We start from the raw sequence: 17,036 nt of genomic DNA, 5'->3' as shown, positions 1-17,036 counted from the left end.
GAAGCCATCCTCTTTATTGCTGGGGTTACTGGGAGGATAAACCTGGAGTTGGTGGTAGCCATCTTGCACTTCCCTAAGAATGAAGTCCAGAGGGAATCCGAACCTAAAGAGTATCCGCATTGAGACCAGGTCCAGCCATGTCTCTGTGAAGGTGATCCTCTGAACTTTTTAGTTGCACAAGTCAACAAATTATCCTCTTTGCAAAAGCCAGTTTGAAATTGATTTCTTTTCAGTTGTGGTCTAAAAGGTCTTGAGTTAATACCTATTGTCCAAACTCTCATTCACATAATGATCCATATTATCACCACTTGCTTCTACTTAGGTCTGACAGGCACTCAGGGAGCAGGGAACATAGTTGGTGAAGGGATGGTGAGTACAGAGCTGACATCACCCGTAAAAAGTGCATCTGACCCTCTCTATGCACAGGCATGTTCTATTCTGGTCTATGCCTCGTGAGGTTTATGACTGACAGATTCCACAACATTGAGAATGGTTTTATTAAATTGATCTGTTTGGCCTGACCCCTGACCTCTTTGTGAAGAGAGAGGACCATTCTCTACATCATTAGAAGCATCTACAGACATACGACTAATTGTTAGACAATTCAGAAAAATAGAACGGCTTCTGAAATGTAAGTAAAATCATTTCTTGCTACGGTTGACCAGGGGTTCAGACTACCTATCTACAATTACACTGACTAAATACATTGTTCTGGATTTTGGAGATATAAAAGCAAACCTGACATCACTTTGAAGGCCCACTGCTCCCATAATAATCCCCTGGCTGCTCTACAGACACCTCACACTGTGAGGGGAGACACTTGCCTCACAGAGAGGGGCGTCTGTTTCTAGAGAATGGTTTGCTTTGTGTTAGCATGTTTGTTGCAGACTTCTCTTTCAGAGAAACTTGTGCACCAACTGTGAATTAGCTTTTCTACAAATCGATTCTAAGGAAGAGATGAACTAAATGTAGTCTGGAGTGTTTAACAACAAAGATTTGGGGCTGGGGTTGTGGCTTAGTGGTAGAGTGCCTGTTTAGTGCATGTGAGGCACTGGGTTTGATCCTCAGCACCACATAAAAAAACAAACAAACATATAATATAAAGTTATTGTGTCTATCTACAACTAAAAATATTTATTTTTAAAAGATTTCTGCACAGGACACTTCTTTAGTGTGGAACTGGAATTGAAAGACTTAGGGTCCTGGTTAATTATTTACCTTCTGTGGGCTTCAGTTTCTTGATCAGAAAAGCAGAATAATGAAAAAAAATGATGATGATAAAAATAGCAGCAGCCATTCAACTTAGGCACATTAATAGGATAAAAGGCGGCATTTTCCTCCACATATATCATAGACACTGTGCTAACTGATCAAAAAAGAAAGGGTGTGTCTTTGTGAACTCCTGCTCTCAAGGAACAAATGATCTATATGAGAATCAAAGTGCAGAACTCAAGAGGACTCCCAAATCAAGGTGGGAAGCATCAACATATGTGCTGGGAATCAAAGGGATAAAAGTCTGGGCTGGACACCTGCAAAACAGGCAGCATCAGACAGAGATGCCCTGGGGTCAGAGTGCAAGACAGTGAGAGCAGGGGCCTGCTGTGGGGCAACAGCCCACCAATTTGCCCACTGAAGAGTATTCTCAGGGGATGGGGAGCTGGGGATGGGGTATAGAAATGGGTTATGCAGGGCAGATGGGACTAGACCAAGAAGGCCCTTATGGATAGATGGCTAGGTTTGTGTGGATCCTACTGACAACAAAAGATTCAAGTCTGTGACCTTGGGTTCAAACACATTGACAAAATACACTGTTTAGGACTGGAACAATGAACCAGGTAAGGGATTTCCAACCCTATCATATATTAAGTAGAATTCACCTGAGTGTGTATTACCTAAGGACCCCAAATTAGGATGGACATTTTATTCTTGTTCAACGACAACATCTAGTTTTTATTTGGAATTTTTTATGTGACAGGCTCTGCACATTCTCACAGTAGCCCCAAGTGGTTCCATGATCCCCCTTTTATAAACGTCAGTCTCCCAAAACAGAAGCCCCATTTCCACCCCCTACACTGAAGAGCCCTACTTTACCCTTCATAATTACTTATGATAAAGATATAAAAACACAGGATTTTCTAAAAATCATTTATACCAGAAAAAGAAGGGAACATTCCATTCACTGCTAATACTACCACCCCCCCCCCCAAAAAAAAAGCTGTTTCTGTTATTTTAAAATCAACTTTAGAGCAAACAATGTGCTGTATCTTTATATTCCTTCCCTTGTTCTGGGTAAGAGTTTAGGAAGGAGCTTGTGATGCATCATTAAATAGTTTTTTTTCCATCATCTGATGACTGAGTTATTGGCACTGGAGATAGCCATGGGGGGAAAAATAAATGTTTATGATGATTTAAAAGACCAATTATAAGCCTCTGCCTTAGTCCTTACTCAGCATCCTGCACGGCATGTAAAAACGGTAATGAAAAAACATACTACATTTGAAATGTTAGCTGAGGAGAATGTCAGTTTTCAGTTACACTTAAAGAATAAAAAACATTAGGATACCATTAACGGTTTCAGAGTAATGGAGGCAAAGCAGGATTGTTTTCTATTATTATTATTACTGCCATTAATGGGTCAGAGCCTTCCAAGGGAGTAAAACTGGGGACAATCCAGACACTTTCAATAGAGCATTAACTCTTTCAGGTCAAAAGGGGCCCATTTAGTGGACTGCAGCCATCATCTAATAAATGATACCCTTGTGGCCTCAAAGAATTTATCTCCTGTCTAAAGAGTCTTGCTTACGCATTTCTATTTTCTGTATTCCATCCCAACAAATATTCTGGTAAGAGAAAAAGGTTAATTTGCAGATAATTATTTAGGGAAGGAGGGAATATTTTTTAAAGCAGGAAAACAAAAACAACCCGTCACAATGCATCAGTCACTGCGTGCAAATCTGGAAGAGGATAATGAGCCTCATGAAGTAACTGAATTAAGCTGAAAAATTGGAGGTCTAAGATGGTACGATTTTCTTTCAAGGGAAGTAGTTGGTGAAATAATTTTTTTTCCTTTGTTCGCTTTGTATGTGACTAAGAACAGCTAATCCTGTCTCTTTTCAAAAGTTAATGTCAGCTACTAGAATAATCTGCTTTCTTGATTTAATTGCATAGTTTAACCTCTGACATAACCTTTTAATTCACACCATGACAGCCAACCTTATGGAAAGTTTTTCTAGAAATCTGAGTAACTTCCCCAAGGTAAGGACTGCTTTCCCTCTTGTGCGTGCAGAGGGGAACATTCTGTCCAAGATCATCAAACACAACAGCTGCTGTGGGTGGAAAGGAGGCTGCCTGACTGCAGGGAAAAGTGGAATTTATTAGAACGTTAGGTTTAAAGTCTCATGCACAACAATGTGAATGTATTTACTCTGCTGAAATGTACACTTAAAAAGTAGCTAAGGTGCTAGATTTTCTGTTATGTGTATTTTTACTACAATTATCATTATTTTTTAATGTTGAATGCATGGTTACTAAAGAGGGTATGATATAGAATATCCATCAGATGATGGTTTAGGTAATAACAATGTTCAGCTCCATTTTTATTCAAACAAGTCTGTAGAAAAAGAAAACACTGTAAACATTTTGCTGTTGTTTAGTGAATTGAATTGGATTGAGGAAACTGAATTAATAAGTATATGTGGTTTCTTAAAATGCTAAAGAAAAGTGTCTGGCTGTAGCAGGTAAGAATTCTCACATTCTGAAGACCTTGGTTTTTATATGGAGACCAAATAGTGATTGGAGCAGTGTGGGACCTAACTCTAGTAGAGTTCAGGCAATTTTCTTTTAAACTAAAAGATGGTAAAATTCTGATGTTTTATCCCTGATTTTTTCCTCAAATTATTAAGAAAGTTTCTTCTATTTCGGTAATTTAAGAAACATGATTTGGAGAAACAATTTGACAGCAAGAAATTTAAATATGTTTTGCTTTTCTTATTTAAGCCACTGAAATACATGAAAAGGAGACAAATATTAAGGGCCAACTTGAAAGAATCACTTGAATTAATAGGAACATCTGGCTTCTTAAAATTGTAGGGCAGAGCTTCTGGCCATAGGTAGGGTAAGGGTTTGAGTAGTTTATCATCAAGAATGAAAATGGGGGGTGGGGATATAGTTCAGAGGTAGAATACTTGCCTAGCATCCTAGCATGTGTGAGATGCTGGATTCAATCCACAATATTGTTTAAAACAAATAAAAATTTAAAAAAACAAAGAGATCTGGAAGGTTAAAATAACCAACCTAGTTCAAACAGATATCATTTTGGATTATTTTCCTCCAGAAAGAACTATAAAGTGTAGATGGAGAGGGGAAGCGTTCTCATTCAGTATTTCTTCTTTGTTGTAGATGTTTATATGTAAATTATTTCAATATGAGTTTTTTCCTTTCTAGCTTGGATTTTTCTCCTACAGTGAAATGATAATTCTTTGCTTATGTAACTTCACTAATGCAGTATTAGAGTTGTGCTGCATGATCAAATAAAAAGAGGTCTAGGGGTTGAGAAAAGAAAATTTGTTTAAACAAATATCCTTGATAATTAGAAATCTGTTGGGAAATTTTCTATGAAGTGTACTAAAGCCACTGGTGTGCATAAGCTACAACTATGAAGCCACACAGGGGAATTAGTTTCCTTTTGTCCTCACTTCAAATAGAAGGCATTGTTACCTACTCATGCATTTCAGGGACAACTAATATTTTTAATTCTTTAATTAAAAATTATATTCTATAATTTTCTTATTTTTTTATTTTATAGAAAAATAAGCCATTTAAGTACAAACAAAATGGCCAGGAGGTTCATCATTGGGCCATATGAAGATGAAATGGTTTTGACTTTCTGGTTAAGATAAAGACAGTTGCCTGTGCTCAGAAGGCAGATTATGATGTCTTGGAAAATTTAAGCATTACATTTCAGAGAAAGTCTCTTAGATCTTGTACCAATAGTCTTTGATATAAGGCATATACTTTCCTAGCTTAGGGGAAAAAAAGTGAATTTCTTGGTTTATTATAATTCTAGTATATTAAGGGTGTTCCTGGAACCTTGGGACATGAAGATCAGAGAATGTATATGCAGTATTCTCCTGAGTTGACCTCTGGATCCACTCTGCTCTTTGGTTATACTCTGTTCTTCACTTTCCAAATAGTATTCAGTACCTCTGTTGCTAAAGCAGATGTTTATTTAGCACCATCAACCAGATGCTTTTGTCTTCAGGCCTGCCTGCCTTTCCTGCACCTGTCTGAGATTCCATCATAGAATCCTACACCCTCCAAAATGTTTACAGCTTTGCTATGCTGACTTTGCCCCTCCCCAGCAGTCCAGCAGCCACTCCAATTTAAGAAGCCCTAAATACTGTTGCCAGCGGTGACATAAGAGCATCAAGATTGGTGGAGCTCAACTAATAAAAAGGCTTTCACAGCAATTCAGCCTTTGCTCATAAGTAAAGTTAAAATTTATGGCTTTTAAAATACTGGATCTGGAAGAGGTCAGGTTAAACGGCTGCTAGTAATAAAAGGAATCAATACACCACAGCATCTTGAAACAGCCAGCAAACTAAATAAACACTTCATCCAAATCCACTTGGCCCTGAATTAAAAGAACATAAAATACTGTATTTATTTGGTTTGCTTCCCATCCATCAAGAGCTTACTTGTTTAGGTCTCAACAAATTCTACCCAAGACAAGTATCAAATGTTTGTGATCCAAGTGGCAATTATAGGACCTGTCAAGGCTCAGAGTAATTAACTAAGTGTTAACTTTATCAGGGAACCACTTGTAGATTACTACAAACACACAAATAAGACACAACAGCCTAGCCAGAGAAGACAACAGACTTTCTGTCACTTATTTATAAAACTGATTTGGGAATTCGATATCCCCTACTTTCCAAAGCCCTCCCCTAGGAGAAAAAAAAGAAAATGGTTTTCAATAGTCCTTTCTTCCATGCTGAATTCTGAAACTCAATCTAGATTTTAGAACAAAATTTAAAACATTTTCAATTCATGAACAAAGGTAAAAGTCTGAGAACCGAGAACTGTGAATTACATTGCAAAGAGAAAAAAATTGGTGAAATATGAAAGAAGAAAGCATCAAATCTATCCCTTTCATATTCTTTTCTCTCACTTAAAATTACCCAAGACACAAAAATGCCATCCACCTTTCTTTGGTAACAATTTATTAATCTGTTAATGTTATTTCTATGTTCCAAATTTCATGCCTGGTGGGGAAAGGGGAGGTAATTATATTTTGTCCTAAAGTTACCTCCCCCCACCCCAATGCATTATATAAGAGCTATTTATGTCAGGGAGAGGCAACTGCTCTTCATTCCTTCAGACAGAAGAAATCCTAACACAAAGGAACTCTTTTACCCCTCTCTAATAGCTTATGATTTAAGATTTTAAATGATATTTTTGCTTTCCATGGTTCAGCACAAAGTATGACTCCAGAATGAAAATAAGTGTTCACAATTTATAGATGTTACAGATAACATAGGGATACTGATCTTTTGCATCTTTAGGCTGTGTTTGGACCCCTGCTGGGGATAATCTTGCAGTTTCCAAAACTGGCTTTATGGTCAGAAACACTGGCGAGGTTACTTCCCAGAATGCACTTCTCTTTGGTTTGGTTTGTCCTCTAGACAATGGAAAATATTCATTGTAGGGAAGCAATGTCCCTTCTCCTGAAGTGAAACTGTCTGATTCACTGAAGGCAGTCTTCCTCCTTGGAGGAGACCTGTCCACCATGGAGGGACTCAGAGGAAACTTCTCAGAGTTTCAGACTGTAAAACTGGCCTGAGGCAATTCTAACGTTGGAACTTCACAAACACAAGCAGTGATCTAAGGAGAAAGTCTGTTCAAAAAAGAAGACATCCATTTCACTTGCTCTTTGGACACAATGACGTTTTAATAATGCCATTGTGAAATGATGGCAAATGCACACAATTAAGAAGACAGAAACGTGAAAATATGGAAGAATAAAATGAGAGAACCTAGTCATAGATGAAATATATGAATAGAATGGGCCTAGAGTGGGAAAGTTAACGTCAGAGGCAGTGAAATGGCAGGAAGACAGGCGGCGAGGTGCTGTTCCAGCCCCCGCAGGGTACAGAGGTTGTGGTGTCCAATTTGGGGGAAATCAGAATGAAATGTTTCAAAAGTAAGCAAATCTGAAAAATGCCCACTGCTGGAAGTGGAAGCAGAAGTCGCACTGGCAGCACTACTACTTATTTTGTCAGTCCACTGGAAAGACATTGTTGAATTTTGGGGGAAAGTTGGTATAATTAAGCAAATTGGGAAATGAATAGCTGTTTTAGAGTTTTCTAGCTCTCTGAAGTTCTGGATCAGAATTCAATTGAAGCTTCATAAGAAAATAAGTGGACAAAATTTTTCTTCCTATAGCAGGAGACTTTTAGAAAAATCAAACTCATTTGCTTACTGTAGAAGAGGTGCAATTTAGTCTTACATGTGCTTGGCCGTTGTTTTATTCATTTATCATTAAGTCTCACAAGCTTGCTTCTCCCACAGGAGCCAACTCAAAAGCTTCTCAAACACCAAGTCTCCTATTCCTGTGTATTGTCCCTCATTCTCAGACCCTTAAAAATATTCCCTAGCTTTCTCCTTTCTCAACCTTAAAATCGTCTCTGTTCCCTGGATCACATCCAAGGGACCTTTCTTCCTTTCCACCTATAAGCTGACCTGCTTCTCTATCACCCAGTGTCTGGAAATTCACTCTTCACTGAAATTAGCTGGGTCTTTCCTATTCAGAAGACCCTGTAGGTCCTCTAACTTCTGTCCTTGCTCTTCTTTAAAATGCCAAGTTGGGGGACCTGGAGGTGTTGTCCAGGGACTTTCTCCTTGGTCTCTGAGCTCTCTGCCATCTGGCTTCCAGTTCCAAAGCTTTCCCAGTGCTCCAAGGTCACCAATTGCCTCCTAATTGCCAGAACCAATAAACTTCTCTCGGTTTCTGTGTTGTTTGATCTCTTCACGGCACTGGATACCTCTGCTTAACCCTTTCTCCTTGAAATCCTATCCTCCCTCTGCGTGGGGACATGGTGCTGTCTGGTTCTTCTCAAAATGTGTCTATTGCTTCTCAGGCTCCTTTACCAGTGCCTGTGCACCTTCTCCAGGGTTTAACCCCCAACTCACTACTCATTGTTCACATTCTACCCTGGGCATCTGTTTCCAGGATTTCTGATCAGCTGATCAGATTTCTCCTTTAGTGCTCCCTGTTGATTTGGGGAGAAAGTACAAACTCCCAAGGCCTTGACCTGTCTTCTCTTACCCATTATCCTTTACTTCTCTTCTTCTCTTTCTCTTCCACACCTATTTCAATTCTTGCCATTTTGAACTAATTGTTGTACTTCAAAGATGCCAGCTCTTTCTCTCCTGTGGACCTCTGCGTGTACCACTTCTCTTTAGGATTCTCTTCTCTCTTCACAGGCCTCCTCTTACTCAACCTTATTTTCTTAGACACTAGTTCCATGAGGAAGCCCTTCCTAACTACTTTTATGTCAGAAAAGGAGAGAAAAGCTGGTAGGTCCCTCATTTCTATTCCACAAATATAATAATGACTAGCATTTTCTTACTGGGTACTGAGTACTGTACAGTACTCACAAGTTTACTCCTCACCATAACTCTCAGATACAAGTGCTGTTATTACTGCCATTTGTGTAGGAGGAAATTGGGGAACAGAGAGGTTAAATATCTTGCCCAAGATTAAACAGCTAGCAGGTAACAGAGTTGGGATTGAAACTCAGGCACTAAACCACCACACAGTATAGCCATTCCAATGGAGCATTCATCATCTGTACATTGTTAGAATATAGGTCTGCCTTCCTTACTAAACCTTCAGCTCTTTGAGACAGGAAGGAAATCATGATCACTTTTGATCAATGCCTACCAGAGTAGACATGCACCGATATTTGTGAACTTTCCTGACTGGAATCTAGAAGGTTCATCTTCTTTGATCCTTACAGCATGGATTCTTGTTTAATTTTATTTCTGTTGGTACAAATATGGGGCTCACTCACATATAACAACTAACATATATGGAGGTTGTCCTAAGTGCCAGAAACTACTAGTTGTTTTAAAGAAATCATCTAAGCCCAGTGTCACCAGGAAGGTCAATATTACTTTTATCCATATTTCAATGCTAAAGAAGCTGAGGCTCAGAATGAATAAGGGTGACACAGGAGCCAGCTGTGCTGCTAGGACTCACACCAGGTCTGTCTGACAGCAAGTCCATGTGGTTAACCACAAGTCTATAGGTCTCCCCACCAGGATGGCACACTGTCTAACAGACGGAGTCCCTTGGCTTCTCCTGTCATATATTTCATACGTGGCTCTGAGGCAGACCTTTCTGTGTGGGGGTTGACTGGCAACTACTACACACCACATTGTGGAGCTCCTCTTATTTCCACAGAAGTGTTCCCAACCTTTCCAAGAAGGGCCATGTGTGTGATGGTGGGCGCCACCTCCTTCCCCCACTACTTTGCCCCTTAGTGCCAACCCTCTTCTGCCATCAGCTCCTCCACAGCTATGCGTTGCTCAGCCTTCTTTGTCTTCTTTTAAATTCTTCCAGAAAGCCTTTTCTTGGTGAAGCTTTTCACCAGTTCTATTTGTCCTTTCTTCTATCCAGGATGAATAAGAAAAGAAAAAGGAAAATATCACAAATACTGTATAAATACCAAGGAACTGGAGGTCTTTGAGATTTAGCTACCTTTTCAGAGGCTGCATTTTCTCTCTGGGTTGTTTGCCAAGACTCTCCCAGCACTAGACACCCGCTGGCTTGCTGCAAAGGGAAGGGACTGCAGGCCAGAGAGAGGAGGTGCTGAGTGCTCTCCCCTGGCGATTCCTCTGCTCCCCCTCCTGTTTCTTTCCAGCAGGACTACCTGGTATCAGCAATTAATGTATATTCTATGTAATGCATTGTACACATTAGAAATTTTCAGGAGGAGAAAACCTCCATGAAGGCAACAGCTTCGGTTACTTGCATTAAAACCATCTCTAATAGATCTCTCCAACTAAATAATGACAATGTCATGAACACACCTGCAAAGACAGCTTCTGCTTTCCATAATGCAAACACCGTTCTCATAACCACCCGGGGATCTGTGCCAGCACTGGAACAATGGTACTGATAGGAAAGGATCCATGCTAAACTTCTTTCCTCTCATTAGGACACCTAACTGAACTTTTTATCCATAGCTCTCTATTTTCTATTGATGAAATTTAGAATTCAGTGTTAAAAACATCAAAGGCTCCAGATTTTTGTGCTATTATGAAGCCTCCATTATTATTATTTTTTTAGTAATCTAAAGAAGCAGGATCTCTCAAATAAATATTTTGAGATAATACACATAAACTTGTATTTCATGACCTTGTTAGAATGTGCTTTTCAGACACTAATTTCTCTTTTCATTATCTTTCTTCTCTCCATATTATATTATGTTAATATATTATATTATATATTATTATATTAATATATAATTATATTAATATATTCATTATATTAATATATTATATATAATTATATTAATATATTATATTATGTTAATTATATTTTCAGTGCATGGTAAATACAAAGGAAGTTTTTGCTAATCTGTGAAACTCAAGAGATTTTTTTTTTCTTTTTAATAGGGTATTGAAAGAAGACTAACAGTGTGCCTTGGGGTTGATTTGTGATTATATATTACCTCTTAATTCACTTCCTTCTTAAATGGTCTGCAGCTACCCCACAGTCTGCAAGTGTTACTCACATTTTTTTCTTTTATGTTTAAGTGTGTATTCAGATGATACACAAGCAGTTGGAAATCTAGAAATAAGTAAGGAATAAAACTAAAAGTCCTTTGAAAACATGCTACTCTCTACTAGAAAATAATAAAAACTAAGGGAATTGTAAATTGCCTAAATAAAGCATATTTTATTAAGTGATAATTTTGCATTTTTTCATAGCTTTCTAAATCATTTGAAATACGGAGGTCATATTAAGACATTCACGTTATAGGAAACTTATTGGATATGCCAAGAAGAGAAAATGCTATGGACAGTCTGTAAAGTCATATAATGATGTCTAAAGAGGACTTAAAAGTTGCACAATAAATTTTATTTTGAGTGTTAACTGATGATAACTAGCAAATTTAATAAAAGATGTAATTAAAAAGTCAAAGATGTTCCAATATAGATTTTTAAGTAACTTCAGATAGATATTAAGTAGAAATCACTTTTTAAAAAAATCACTGAAGAGGATGGGAAAGGCAGCAGAACACAACAGACACTAGTATGGCAATATGTAAATCAATAGATGTGTAACTGATGTGATTCTGCAATCTGTATACGGGGTAAAAATGGGAGTTCATAACCCACTTGAATCTAAGTGTGAAATATGATATATCAAGAACTATGTAATGTTTTGAACAACCAACAATAAAAAATTAAAAAAAAAAATCACTGAAAGGCTGGGGGTGTAGCTCAGTAGTATAGTTCTTGACTAGCTAGGTTCCATCCTAACACTGCGTGCGTGCGCGCACACACACACACGCATGCACACACACACACAATAAATTAATAAAACATCCCTGTGTAAATTAATGTATAGGGAAAGGGGGAAAGGAGGGATTAATAAAAACAAACGTTATATGCCATATATTTGTTTAGCATGTGGCAAAATAAATAAAGCAAAAAACTCTAGAAGAGGAAAATGACCAGTTTATAGTTTGTTCCTCAGTAATATTAAAAGTAGTTGCAACACTATCTTCTAAAAGTTCTTGAGAATGGGAGTGTTTTCCTTCATATATCAGGGGAATGAAATCAGTTGGCCAATTTCTCCTACAAATTTTCTGCTTCAGGTCTAAGGATGTGAATATATCTACTCATCCCTCCAAAAGAACATAGACTTTAAATTCTCTTGAGAGATTGAAATATTTATAGAAACTAAAGGCAATAGTAACTTATCTAAGATCTACATACAGATATGAGGGAAAATTAACTAATTTTAAAAATCCATCTATGTCCCAATCTAGACAATCTGAGTTAATAATATGGATAACACAAGCTGGGAGTCATTTTTCAAATGTGTAGTCAGAGTAATTACAAACACTCATGCGGGTTGTGTAGGATCCAATCCATTTGATTTGCATGCTGTTCACGTCACCCCCACCCCCACTGTGGAGCTTGCTTTATAGCCTAGTGGAATTGTTAATAAAAAAATTAAAAATTAGAGGTAATTTTTTATGGTAAAATTTCTTTCCAACTATATTTACAAATACCACCCAGACTGGCTGTAGACTACAGTGGGCCTAGATGCTTTGTGAGCTCAGTATAACACATATAGGAATCCAGCAGGTCTTTGATGAGTGAACACACCATTGATGGAATAGATAGTATTTTGCCACTGCAGACTTACAGCTTTTCAATAAGAAAGCAAAGGCTTGATTTAGGAGGAGCTGATGAACCCTTGGGAAAATCCATTTTATATTTTTACTCAATATTTCTCACCTTGATTCATGGTCAAAATTGAAAGGACTGGCCCCATCATAGGGACTCTGTTATGTCACTGACTGTGGGCCTTCTACCTTTGCAGAGGAAAGCTGGTCAGTAGCAGCTTGGGCCATCCACTGTGATTGACCTGAGTGGAGACAGGGAACTCATATCCACTTGTAGTCAGGCCTTGCTCCACTAGGAATGGAGCAGGGTTCACCTTGGATTAACAAAAGAGTGAAAGTTTTCCTCTGGGTGACAATGTGAAGAAGAAATGGAGGGCCATATTTTCCAACAATAACAGGAATTCATAGTATTTACTCTTGGGTAATTGATAGCTGATTGCATATGTGAATAGTTAGCTGAAACTGTTAAAGTGCATATTTAGGTTAAGGAAAAACACTGAAGCAATCAACACAATTTAATTTAATATTAATTAAATTCCTGCAATGTATATGTTAGTTGCTGTTCAGAGAACACTGAACTGGTTTACAGCTAATTTTCAGGGTCTACATTACAAAACTATTTTATTTCCAATTAGTTTAGGCATTTGAAGTTAAATTTAGGGTAAGAATTAATATAAGATAAAGAGAGAAATTCTAACTCACCTGTCGTATGCAAAACTATCTGGTGTCTATTAAAATTCCCTTTTCATTTTTTTCTTTCTTGCACAATCCTGATTTTGTTTGGAATAGCAACATAACCAGTCTGATATGTTTTCTTCCAAAAGCAATGTGCATGCATCAGTGGAAATCTGAGAAATGGGGTTTCCAACAGGGAGGTCCTGGACCACACTTGGGGACCTCTGAAGAAAGTAACAGGCAATAATACTGAGGAGCTGTGATATTTCCAAATATTATAATGATTACTAGCAACTTCACCTTCTAGTACAGCTCACAAACCTTCTAAAAGATTAAATATTTCTGCTTTGGGCTAAAATTATGTCCATTTGGGTGACATCAGTTATGTGAAGTGGATCAGAAATTCTGATATATGGGCGGGTGTGTTTGTGTGTGTGGCATATTTATTTATATGTCAATAATTAAAAGTTGAATGAACAATCAATAGCTATTATTTATCAGTGACTTATTATTATTATTATTATTATTATTGAATGAAATCCTTCAAAGCAAGGGCGTTAGAGTACATTGCCATCAACTTCTGTAGCAAATGCTCAAAACTGGGGTTGCATAGATCCTCAAGTGACTCTGAAAAGCCCTGCTCAGTGGCAAGCCAACATTTTGCCAAAGCATGATTTTGAATTACTTTGCAGAAAGTATACCTGGCATGAAATCCAGCTTCTGAAAACTTTGCAAGTATGACTTTTCTTTGCTTGTCTTTGGATATATAAAAATTCTTAAGTGATTATTTCCCAGCTGTAGGTTAGCTGATAGTGAACACTCCAACAGTAAGGGGATCATGGAATGAATGGTATGGCTTGTTTCAGGGGCAGAACTATTGCTTTTTATGGTTTATAGTCACTGTTGGTTGATTACCCTGACCCCATTCAAAGTTATCTTCTTCCTTCCCTGCCTAGAGTAGAGGTTGAAAAATCAAATACTTCTTATTTTTGTTGTCAGGATTGGCAGTGAGACAATTATGGGTGATGAGATATGTGCAGAGCCTTCTGGGGGTAAGTTCTAAGCTTACACTGGTAAAATAAATAAGGTTGGCACTATCATGTCTCTTCTTTTTTCTCTTCCTCTTTTGACCATGGCCATTACACCCAGAGCTGCTACAAGGCAGTCAAGAGGGAGAAGCCAAGAAGATCAGAAATACAACCAACCTATTACCCATTGAAGTCTCATAATAAATAGAATAGTCTATTTATTATGTGAGAAATATGAATCCTACTTCTTTATATTGCCATCATAGAGCTTTCTGTTATCTATATCCTAGAACATTCCCACCTAATAGTATTATGAATTATTTTAGCCCTGTTTTTACAGTGTTATTATTGGAAGGGTCTGAAGATGTCCCTTAAAACCTTTGTTATTTGTTTTACTTTAGGAAGAAGATTACATGTCATATTGATATTGGTGAATTAGAATATTGATGAAAGTATTAGAAGAAATCCCTAGAAAATACTGAGTCTATAGCACCTCCTAACAGCGGAGAAGTCTTTAGATGATTTAATTCCCCTTGCTTCCTCAACATGGTAAGTACCCTTTAGATCTTAATTTGTTTTTGCAAGTGAATTTCCTTACTAGGGGAAAAAAAATATTTCTGACAGCTAAAATGACTATTCCAGTTCAGTGGGAAATTACTAATTATACCTTGTCACAGAGTAATACATTTCTGTTTGTCAGGTATGAGTGTGGTGATTGAGAATCAGCAGTCCAGGAGCCTAGTTGCCCTGGGGGAGCTAAAAAAAAATCATCAATGAAATTCCTGAATATAAAAGTTCTTGGAAATTCTAACAAGGTACCAATACTGCTTTTTCTCTCTTTATTCTGGAGACATGACCTGAAAAAGCCTTGCACACAAACTAAGCCACAAATGAGAGGGGGGAATCCCTGAAATTGTCCAACAATTTGAAAGAATTCTATTTAGTTATGAGTGTGTCATTATTTTTATATGATTTAAGTACGAAAAAATTTGAGTAAAACATCCATGAGACTTTGAGTCATCAAGAACTTGACTTTGATGAATTAGAAAATTATACTAAAATAAGTTTCTACTTAGTTAGGAATTTACTCTGTCTGAAGTCTAAGGCAAAATTTCTCACAGTTTTGAGTCATTTATGTATTTGGAAAAAAAAATGTTTAAAGCGACCTAGGTTCAAATCTAGACTCTGTTACTATGTGCTCCAAAATCTGAAGTTTCCCATCTATAAAATGGAACAGTGCTTATTCTTCTAGCCGCATAAGTTTCCAGAAATGGACGATTTACACTCGCTTTATTATGAGGGTGAGCCACTTGCTTGGCAATTCCACTGGATTTGCATCTTTGAGTTAAGAACATCATCATCTTTTCTTCCTTCTTAGAAATCCCCAGTCCACAGATCAAGCAGTTTCTAAGGATGTTTCCTGACACCTCCCTGGTGAGTCTGCTAAAGTGAGGGGATTTCTCTCTCTCTCTGTCCACTTCTACTCCAGGAATCACTTCATAAAAACTTCACTCAGTTCAGTATTGTCTCCAAAGTGTTGAGAGCTTTTCTCTTTTTACAAGTTTCCATTATTTGCCTCAAAACTATACTTAGTGTTCTTTTTAACCTATTTTTGGCTGGTCAAATATCTCAGAAGTAAAAAAAAAAATTAAGACACTACATACAGATCCATAGCTTTACTTTTTATCCACAAATTACTGCCTCATAACACTAGTGGCATTAAAGCACTTACCACCTCATTTCAAATGAAATGTTCCTATGTACTTGAAACTCAATTTTCTCTTTCTTCTTTTCCAGTAGATTTTTAACACTCTGGAAAGTACAACATCTGGAGTGCCAACCAGTAACCTGAATGCGTACTGGCTTCTGCGTGGATCTTTTGCCTTAAACCTCTATTAGTTCTTTTGTTTGGTATTAGAGGCAATCTGAGTTCCAAGTTGAGGCTCATTTTTCTCCTAATATATTGGAATAAAGTGTTTTCAATTATACGAGTGGAGCTTAATTGGTCTGTCTTCATGCTCATGTACTTTTACTAATGCATGTTTGTCACAAGATGTTGTGATGCACAGCCTCTAATTCACTTTGTGATCAAATCCCTGATGATCAGCAGTTCCTACTTTGGCACAGTATTAATGAGTTCTTGCAGTTGACTCTAAAACATTTTGGTGTCAGCATTCTTCCTCACTGGAGAAGGCAAAGACTTGAATGATGGCCACGTTCAGGAGGGCTCACTTACTAAAGACCCTGGGATGAGAGCAGGCTGGCAGTTTAGCCTTAGAAGAGTTTGATTAATAACCAACAGAGTTGGTGCCATATAAAATATGGTGGCAGCTTTTTTTATTACAGTATTAAGAAAAACATCCTTCCTCTGGTTTAGAGATTAGATTAGTTATCTTGAATGTTTGAGGTTCTTTATGATGCCCTGAGAATTTTGTCTCCTTATATCCAAGCCCTGGACTGAAGAACATGCTTAGGATAGCTAGAAACTAAAATGTTCTATTGTTATTTACCATTATTATTTGTTGAATTGATTTACTCAAGGGTCGCTCTTCTATCTTCCTCCTCTCTAAATGAAGCCAGCTGCTAAACTGGAATCTTTCACTGCTGATATAAATTACAATGAGATCAAAGTCACCTCATAGGACTGCAGAATCATTAAAATTAGGGCATACCATGACATTTGCATGACATTTCTGCTTCTGAGCTTGCTTTCACTCTCCCTGCTGCCTGGAATGCCTGCCCCTCTCTTCTATAGTGATCCAAATCCAACCAATCCTTCAAAGCTGAAGCCAAATCCCTCCTTGATGAATATAGACCATGCTGATCTTGCCTATCTCTAAGCCCTGTTGCCCTATTCTCTGTATCACACAATCTGGCATTTTCTATTGCAGAGTTTAGTATTTAT

The 17,036-nt window shown here is 37.6% G+C and overlaps 1 protein-coding gene across 4 annotated transcripts in view; it reads right to left on the bottom strand.

Annotated features, from left to right (window-relative positions):
• Positions 1-17,036, bottom strand: part of Pard3b (par-3 family cell polarity regulator beta) — a 981,002-nt gene that overhangs the window by 315,020 nt on the left and 648,946 nt on the right. The gene's annotated exons all lie outside the window — the stretch shown is intronic.

This window comes from Marmota marmota, unplaced genomic scaffold (assembly GCF_001458135.2).
Source record: "Marmota marmota marmota unplaced genomic scaffold, marMar, whole genome shotgun sequence".
Classification (NCBI taxonomy): domain Eukaryota; kingdom Metazoa; phylum Chordata; class Mammalia; order Rodentia; family Sciuridae; genus Marmota; species Marmota marmota.
The sequence above is the reverse complement of the archived record's forward strand: the minus strand, read 5'-3'. Positions and strand labels throughout refer to the sequence as shown.